Source organism: Ornithodoros turicata, chromosome 3 (assembly GCF_037126465.1).
Source record: "Ornithodoros turicata isolate Travis chromosome 3, ASM3712646v1, whole genome shotgun sequence".
In the NCBI taxonomy this organism is placed as follows: Eukaryota; Metazoa; Arthropoda; class Arachnida; order Ixodida; family Argasidae; genus Ornithodoros; species Ornithodoros turicata.
In genome coordinates, this window is record NC_088203.1 from 62296176 (window position 1) to 62306312 (window position 10137).

Genomic DNA, 10137 nt, shown 5'->3' on the forward strand with positions numbered 1-10137 from the left:
GCCCGGAGCCACAACACCTGGCGAACGGCACGAAGATAGCCGTCATCGTAGACAAATACTCCACCACGGATGTTTGCATGATGGACACTGCTCGCATCGCGGTCACCACGGAACACGAGGCCGGACATTTCGACGTAAACCCTCAACTCCATACAAATCAAAAGCAAACCCTTCTCCAGATGCTCAACGATTTCAGTGACTGCTTTGCTGCATCGTCGAAAGTAAGACAAACGCCCATTGCGAAGCACCGCATTGTCGTCGACGAAAAGGCCCGTCCAATTCACCGCATGCCGTACCGGGTCTCCTGCAAAGAGCGAGAAACGATCCGAACGCAAGTAGAAGAGATGCTAAGAGATGACATTATCCAGCCGTCGACCAGTCCGTGGGCATCGCCGATGGTGCTAGTGAAGAAGAAGGGCGGAACACTCAGGTTCTGCGTCGACTACCGGAAACTCAATGAGATAACGAAGAAGGACGTCTACCCGTTACCGCGCATCGACGACACGCTCGATCGCCTTCAAAACGCAAAATTTTTCTCTTCCATGGACCTCAAGACAGGGTACTGGCAAATTGAAGTCGACGAACGGGACCGTGAGAAGTCTGTCTTCGTCACTCCGGATGGACATTTCGAATTCAAGGTTATGCCTTTCGGCCTTTGCACAGCACCAGCGACGTTCCAGCGTGTTATGGATACAGTTCTCGCTGGGTTCAAGTGGCAAACCTGCCTGGTGTACCTCGACGACGTTGTCGTCTTCGCAAGAACATTCGAAGAACATGTTGAACGGCTAAAGCAAGTCCTCGAGGCTATCAGAACTGCAGGGCTGACGTTGAAGCCTCAGAAGTGTCGATTCGGCTACGAGGAACTCAGATTTCTCGGCCATCTCGTGAGCAGCAACGGCGTACGCCCCGACCCCGAGAAGACGGCGGCCATCACAAATTACCCTGTTCCTTCTAACGTGAAAGACGTTCGAAGCTTTCTTGGCCTTTGCGCCTACTACCGACGGTTCATTCCGAACTTTTCAAGAATTGCGTCACCCCTGAATGCCCTCACGAAGGACGATTCCATGTTTATGTGGAGTGAAGCCCAGCAACAGGCGTTTGATGAATTGAAGACGCGTCTACAGACCGCACCCGTGCTTGCCACTTCGATCCTAACGCCGAAACAGAAATACACACCGACGCAAGCAACGATGGTCTAGGAGCCGTGCTCGTTCAACTTCACGACGGCGTCGAACGTGTCATCGCTTACGCAAGCAGAACGCTAACCAAGGCAGAGAAGAACTATTCGACGACCGAAAAAGAGTGCCTTGCACTCATATGGGCCATCACAAACTTGCGTCCCTACCTGTACGGACGGCCGTTCAAGGTGGTAACAGACCACCATTGTCTGTGCTGACTGGCTGGTTTAAGGGACCCCTCAGGACGCCTAGCGAGATGGAGCCTCCGATTACAGGAGTATGACGTAACCGTCACTTACAAGTCAAGAAGAAAACACAACGACGCCGACTGCCTGTCCCGAGCACCACTCCAGCGACAGGACAACAGCCTCGAGGACGACGACGCCTTCCTCGGTCTAATGAGCGCGACTACCATGTCTACCAAGCAGTACAACGACCCCAAATTGAAGACACTCGTCGACTATCTGCAGGGCCGCGCCGACAATTTTCCTCCCAAATTCAGATCATCACTCCCAAGTTTTTCCCTACGTAATGGTGTCCTCTACAAAGTATACCACGCACCACAAGGCGCTACGTGGCTTCTCGTTGTGCCTGGGAACATGCGCATCGAGATTATTGAACGCTGCCACGACGAACCGTCATCAGGTCATTTGGGATACAGCCGGACACTGGCCCGTATAAGGGAAAAGTACTACTGGCCAAAACTGGACAAGACTGTACACCACTACGTAAGGACGCGCCGGTACGACCTTCTGGGTACGTTCAGCCAATTGCACCGCCGTCGGTGCCGTTCGAGCAGATTGGGATGGATCTACTCGGGCCCTTCCCACGTTCGTCTTCCGGAAATCGTTGGATAATCGTCGCCACCGACTACCTGACACGCTATGCTGAGACTAAGGCACTTCCACAGGTCACAGCAACAGAAGTGGCGAAGTTCTTCATCGAGAACATCGTACTACGGCAGGGAGCTCCGACCGCCTTAATCACCGATAGGGGAACGGCATTTACAAGCAGGCTAACACAATAAATCCTTCGACTCAGCCACACCGCTCACCGGAGGACAACGGCGTACTATGCTGGACGCGATGCTGCCCCACGAACCCAGTGATGTGGAAAACGACGCTCTGGACTTCACACAGCGAGCAGAAGAAGCCCGCCAGCTGGCCAGACTACGCATTGGTCAACAACAACGCGTCGATGAAAGAATATACAATTTGCGCCTACTGTACACTTCAGACGTACACTTCAGTCCGGGCGACTTGGTATGGGTTTGGACGCCGATTCGACGACGAGGCCTGAGCGAGAAGCCACTGAAGCGGTACTTCGGTCCCTACAAAGTGCTTCGATGCATTGGAGACCTAGATTACGAAGTGATACCTGAGGGCAGCGTTCCCTCTAGACGACCCCCGAGGACTGAAATACCGTACTACAGCAGGTAGCGCTGAAGACTGGCTGGAGGGAGACAACATGACAAAAAAAATGAGAAGAGGCATCGAGAAACGGTGGTGGTGGTGGTGGTGGTGGTGAAAGGGCTTGCCGTTGTCGGCCTCACGTATGTGGGCAACGTCACGACTGACGCCCTGGGTAAATGTGCGTCCTGGGCCGACTTCTAGGGGAACTGTGCCGACATATGTCTGAAAGCGTCTGAGGAAAACCCAGGAAAAACCCCAGACAGCACAGCCGGCACCGGGATTCGAACCCGGGTACCTCCCAGTCTCGACTGGGAGGTAGGCGAGAAACGGCATCGAGACGATGCCACGTCTACGGAGGGGGCAATGCCACGAATCATCATCGCGAAACTTCCAGGGCAGGCACGAAACGGTACATCTCATCCCGGCGCATGTTGAAGAGGAAGCAAGAAGCTTCCAGACACATCGCCTGCTCTCTGGCAAACGCACGTGCTGTTTCTAGACTTTTCGGCGCGACGCTTAAATGCTTGGCGCTCCAAGCTGGAGCATTCATTCTTTGGACTCAGTTGAGTTCAGAGAGCTATCACTCTTGTGTTTTGCTACCAAGTAGTCTATAAACCGTTCGCTCTTTATTCGACGACTCGCCGACCCATTTCGCTTCGTGACAATATTGTCAGATCAGGGTACGAAACATGAGTCATTCTTACCAACAGTAAGGCATATTGTCGTCGTCTCGTCGCAGCATAATAAGCGATTTGCACACCATGATGCTTCAGAAATTTAAACAACTTTTAGCCACTGCTTACAACATCACGTTTCAATGGGTCCCTGGCCACATAGGCCTGTATGGAAATACCCGAGCAGACGCAGTAGCGAGACGCGCTGGGTATGATGTCACTTCGGCCCTTGCACACCGCCCGCTTACAGCCTCCACATGCCGTCTACATATTCGCCGTCGGCGCGCCACATGTGCTCAGCAGTTCCGGGCCGAAACTACGACTTACAACCCATTCCTAAGGTCAATTGACCCATTGATGGAGTTTGTCATCACTTGCCACCGCAGTCGTAAAGAAGAATCCTTTCTCCACCGCCTACGACTCAATGTTGCCCGTACACTCTTACTTCTCTTCAAAATGGGTCGGCTAAATTCATCTAACTGTAATGTCTGTGGCGTGGAAGCTGACATCCCAAACCAGCTCCTACATTGTCAGCAGCACATTCACCATAGGAGCACCCTCCGTTGCCATCTGCTCCAGATTGGCAGTAACGACTTTTCGTTGACCGCTCTCCTTGGCCCCGTCCTGCACCCCAACCAGCGGGCTGTCACTGCCGCTCTCCTCGGTTTTCTCCGAGTCTCAGGACTCGTTAACAGCATGTGACCGTTGTTCTAGTGTATATTTTTTCTTTCTTTCCTTTTCCTTTCTTTCCTTTTCCTTCCTTTTCTTTTCCGTTTTTCTTTTTCAGTTTTTTGGAACAGCAAACCGACTCTTTGCCTGGCTAACATTTCCTTTCTTTTTTCTTCTTAGTAAACATATACCTCCTGTGGGAGAAAGAAACCGGAGACACCGAAGACGACCATCAGCTGAGGATACCAAAATCGTTTTAATCTCAAACCGAAAGAAGAAAACACTGAACAAGCGCCTCGCGTAAGGCGCGCTTCTTGGCCCCAAGGTACTTCATCCTCATTTACTTGCAACACCCTCCCCGGCTGCGACTTCTTGCAGGTCGACTTCGAGGCGTCTGAGGCTTTGAATGGGCCGCAGAATTGAGGAGCCGTTGGGTAGGTAGAGAGAGCATGCCCGGATGATACCGTCTCGACCACGGATTATCTTCGCGACACGTGCGAGGTTCCAAAATAGGGGACGGGCATTGACATCTCGAACCTGGACCACATTCCCTTCCCGCAAGTGGGGCTGTGTCGATGACGTGGTTGTGTGGACGGACCGCAATTGAAGCAGATACTCGCGAGTCCAGCGCTTCCAAAAGCGTAGCTTGGCATCTTCAATTGTCTGGAAATGGTGCTGTAGCCCAGTAGCATGCTGCAGGTTGGGCGCACACAAATCTGGCAGGGCGACAGCACGTTTACCTATCAGAAAATGAGACGGTGCTGGGATCATAGCGGCTCAGGCTTCCAGGGGTCGTCCGTAATATAGGTGAAGGGGCGAGAATTCACAATGGCTTCGACTTCACACACGTTTGTCGTTAATTGCTCGAAGGTTAGTCGATGCTTTCCGAGCGAGCACCTCAAAGCTTCCTTCACCGTGCGTATCAAGCGCTCCCACCAGCCTTCCCACCAGGGAGCGATAAAACGCCAGGCGATGCGACGTTGGGCGGCAAAATCTTCTACTTGCGACACCGGCAAATTAGGCAAGCGGGACAGCAGACGGGAACATTCGTGGAAAGTACGTGGATTGTCGGAGTAGACCACGGATGGCACCCCACGTCTGGAAATGAAACGTTTGAACGGCAAGAGGAAGTCGGCGGCAGCCATGGAGGAGACGAGTACCAAGTGGATGGCCCTGGTGAGGCGCATGTGAACAGCAGACTGTAGGCTTTTAGAGACTGCGTACTGGTCACGAACAGAGGTCCGGCGAAATCGAGGCCCGCTATGGTGAAAGGTTCTGTGGGAGTGATTCGCTCCCGGGGTAAAGGAGCCAACGGGGCCGTCAAGAGATGTTGATTCTTGCGACAAGTTAAACAAGACCGTAAAACGCGTTTCGTGGTTTGCCGACAACGTAGCACCCACTACTTTTGTCGGATCTCGGCCACTCTGTCTTGTACGCCTCCATGCATCAGGCGTTGGTGCATGCCGAGTATCAGGAGGGTTGTAAGTCGGTGTTTAGCGGGAAGGAGGATTGGATGCTTGAGGTGGTATGACTCTTGGAGCTGCTTTAGACGTCGACCAACGCGGAGGATGCCCGCATCATCCAAGAAAGGTTGGAATGCTTTCATGGGCGAAGAGGCCGGGAACGTTGAGCGATCGAGTAATGCGGCAATTTCCTGTGGGAAAGCGTACCGCTGGACACATCTAATCCAGATAGCTTCTGCGTTGAGAAGCTCCTCAGGAGTGAGGGGTCCCGAGATAGATGGGCAGCTGCGCCTTGCATTACGACCCACACCAGGCGGTGACACGTAAGACTGTCGACAGCGTACTATGGGCGGACAGATTCATCCAGGAGTCCGAGGTGGAGACCGTGAGAGCTGACACGGAAAGCTCGGCAGCAGCGTGTTGTGACTCGTCTGTAGGGAGTGCGGGCGAGGGGATGAGGTCGGCAACGTCCCGACAGGCGTTGGCGTCGTCGGACGAAAGCCAATATGGGCCGTGCCACCTTATACTGCTTTTCTTCAGGGACGTGGCGAAAATGCCGCGCGTGATGAGATCGGTGGGATTGTCTCGACCCTTGCAGTGTGACCATTGCGTGCGGCATGAAGCGGACACGATCTCCACTACTTTCGACTTGACGAACTGCGGTTGTTTGGCTTCGTTGCCCTTGATCCACTGGAGTGCCACTTCGTAGTCTGTCCAAAAGTGTGGCTGAGCAGAGGCCACAACAAGCAGGCTAGAAATGTGGCTGTAGAGGCGCGTCGCCAGCAAACAAGCAAGTAACTCGAGGCGGATTTCAAGGGAGCGAGGCGAGCTCTGGCAGGAAGCAAGACGGTAGATATGACGCCTTTAGAATCGCTACTTCGGATATATACAGCGGTACCATAGGCCTTGGGGCTGGCGTCGGCGAAGCAGTGTACATCTAGCACGAGGTTGCCCAGAGGAAAAACACAGCGTAGAACGCTGAAGCGGTCGAGGAGCGCTAAGCCAGTTTTTCATTTCTCCCACGTGACAAGGTCCTCAGCGCTAGCAGGCTCATCCCAAGAGGCCTTCTCGCGCCACTGCTTTTGAAAGAAGATTTTGCTGGTTATGACGAAGGGCGCAAGATACCCCAAGGGATTGTAGATGAGAGAGAAAGTCTTTAGTACTACGTGCTTCGTAGTCTGTTGTGAACGCGAGAAGGCTACAGCACAATGAGTTGACAACACAAGCAGATCAACGTCACGGTCCCAGTGCAGTCCGATAACCATGATAGTAGCCTCACCGGTGGATGCGTTATCGTACGAAACTCCGTCGTCTAGGAACATCTGGCGTAGGGCGGACGAATTAGACGTCCACTTCCTCAGGTCCATTTCCGCATCCTTCAAAATCTCCACTGTATCACGGTAAACCCCATGGGCGTCTTCTTCAGAGGTGCAACCCACGACCAAATCATCGACGTAGAACCCTGACCGAAGTCGGGGCACCGTGCTCGCGCATCTGGGAGCAACGGAGTCAAAATGATGCTGCAACATTGCCGCCAAGAGGAAAGGAGTGGACGTGGCGCCAAAAGGGACTCTCGTCATCCGCCACTGCTCTATCAGCGGGTTTTCGGATTCTTCAACATGCCGAACCCTAAGAAAACGGAGAAGGTTTCTGTCCTCACGGCGGATAACAACTTGCAGGTATGCCTTTCGGATATCAGCCGTGACAACAAAGCTGCTACAATGAAGTAACAGCAGCAGATGCTGAATATCGGCGATTTAGTTTGGCCCTTTCATTAGGCAGGAATTCAGAGATGGCTGCTCCGGGAGATGGGACGACGCATCGAAAACCACGCGGAGCTTGGTTGTAACCACAGGGGTGGCACAAACCCGCCATTGTTGTAACTACCCTCAAGCGGGTGCCTTTGGCAAAACTGCCATCTTGTCCTGGTCGCACGTCATAGAAAACGTCGTTTTGAGGTCATGTGACTTTGTTTACATCTCGTTTTGCCACTTACCGACATATCACCGTCGTCATAAAGCCAAGAAATGAACATATTTTGCCAGCGTATACAACGCGATGCTTCAACAACAACAACTTTATTTTCGGCCCTGGAGAGTGGGGAGTTTCATCGCAACAGGCGATACTCTACCCCAGTGCTTGGTGGAATGGGGGGAATAAAATAACGTGCCCCTTTACAATAACGATCGAAGTCCGATGGTGTCCAGAAATGTCAGAAGACCTTTGAGCGCAGAGCGTTGCTGGGCTGGATTGGGCCAGGGACCAAGCAATTTCGGTAGGGAGAAAGGGCGAGAGTCCAGCTGACGACAGGGCCGAAGGTTTTGGGAAAGAGCACGCTGAGGTTCGAGGATTTAGCTACGGTTGTCACTCAGGTGGAAGCTGTCATCAATTCGAGACCCCTCACCTACATCTCTGAAGATCCAAGCGACCCCGAAGCGCTTTCACCTGCTCACTTCTTGGTGGGGAAAAGACTCACAGCCCTTCCAGCACCCCGCCCATTGGATGCGGGCAACTCGACGTCGGGTGATCTCCGAAGACGCTGGGCCTACCAAGAAAACCTGACCGCCGTTCTTTGGGCGAAATGGACCAGGGAATACATCTTGTGCTTGCGATCGGCGAATATCTGTCCGCCATGCTCTTCAACTGGCATCAAGGTTGGGCATATCGTACTCCTCGCTAAAGAAAATGTATCCCGAGTAGCATGGCCTCTGGGTCGAGTCGAAGAGGTATTCGTCAGTGCAGACGGCAGAGTACGGTCATGCCGTGTAAGGTTGGCGGACGGGAGGATGTTAACCCGACCAATTCAGCTGCTTTACAGGCTGGAGGGCGACACTGCGTGAGCTTCGGAATTGTTTAGCGGGGGAGTGTGTTGAGGAAGATGACACAATGACGTCACTACGCATCATCCTCGTGATCGCGCTTGAGCGAGGGGTTTCATTCCACTTCAGTTTGTTGCATTAAACGGACATCTCTTCTGTCACCTCTGTGGCCCCTTGGCTTTATTCCACATCTGGTGCCGAAACCCGGGAGGCGATTTTGTGCAAGGATTACTGACTGCCATAGGTTGTCATGGATAACTTGGAACGACTGAAGAAGATGCGAGCTTCCAGCCGAGCGACTGTGACGCGTATCATCAACGATTTGAAGACCCTCATAGCTACATCGCCCCACGATCCTGCTCAGCTTACTGCGAAGCTTACGTTTCTCGAAACAAAAGCATCAACCTTGACTCAGCTCAACCAAGAGATCCAGGCCCTTATCGACGAAGCATCTTTGGAAGCAGAATGCGAGGCCTGCGATCAGTACTCGGAATCTATTATCACTATCTCGGTTCAAGTCCGTGAAGCTCTGAACACCGCTCTCGGTGTCACGAGACTGGCATCCGCTCAGGTCGGCGGTGCTCAACAGCCTTCGTCTGCTACATCTTCTTCCGCAGCATGGTTGCCCATTTCTCCTTAGTTTAAGTACATCGCATTGGCTTGGTGAGTCTTAACGCGCGGTCGTCATCACATCTTTGGAAGTCGTAAACAGTACAAGACCATATGTGCAAAATTGTGGGTTTTACTGCGAGATTATCAGATAAAAATAATTACCGTCATCGAAAGATATCCAAAACGTCGCGCAGAAACAGCAACCGCACTGTTTTCAAACGGTTTTGCCGCCGGTCACGGGCGCTGCCATCTTTAAGGTCACGTGTGCCTCGACGTTTGCTGTGACGTGCGACCAGGACCTGTCCAGGATGCATTGCGTTCGCCCAGCACGCTTTCGTCTACGGAGCAATACATTGAGTGCCACCCCTGTGGTTGTAACGGCTTCTTTCCAAATCACAGCGTGGTGGGGCATATAGTAAACTTTCTCGTGTTCATCGACTTGGTCCACCACCCTCTCTGCGTGCCCCTCACTGAAATACTCTAATAACGGTGTCGTAGTCGTGTAGCAATTCCGAAGACGACGGAAAACGTCGCAGCTGCTGCAAGAGCCGCCATTGAGCTGTTGCTCGATTGTTGGCTTCCGGGGGAATACCCAGCTCTTTGACACGACATAGCGGCCCTCGCACTTTCCAACTTGAGTAGAAAACAGAGTGGCGGCTAAGCTCTCTGCCTCGTCGGGGACTTGCCCGGTTATGCCCAAAGCATCCAAACGCCACATTTCTGAAGGGGGGGGGGATATGTTTAATGCAAAGTAAGAAAAAAGAGAAGGGAAAGGTTAGCCACGGTGTGGGCTTGCTATTCCCTAATGCTTTCAAGCAAACAGAAGAAAACAGCTGGGATACAGAAAATTATAAAAAAATACAGAAGAAACAGCTCCTTCACTAATCGTTGCGCATAGGACGCATCAGAGAATGCCCAGGAGTTTAGATTCCCGAAGGAATCGTGTCAGCGCAGACGTGACTTCAGCGTGCTGGGTAGGGCCAAGTAGCACCGCGAGGGAAAGCTCTCGGTAGCCTAGATGAGCAAGGCGGCGCCGGAGACTCGATCGGTGGTTTTCGTACCGCTGGCAGGCATTGAGAATGTGTGGCACATCGGCTTCTACGTTGCACGTTGGGCAAAGAGGTGATGGGTGCTGATTCATCTTAAATAGGAGGAGAGGAGTTCGGGCCACATTCAGCCGCAGCCGATGAAGCAGCGATTCCTCGATGCGCGGGATGCGGCCAGGCACAGCATATGTCATTAAAGGGTCAATGGATTTAAGGAAGGCATTGGTTCGTATAGCTTCTTGCTGGAAGAGCTGTGTGCGGTTG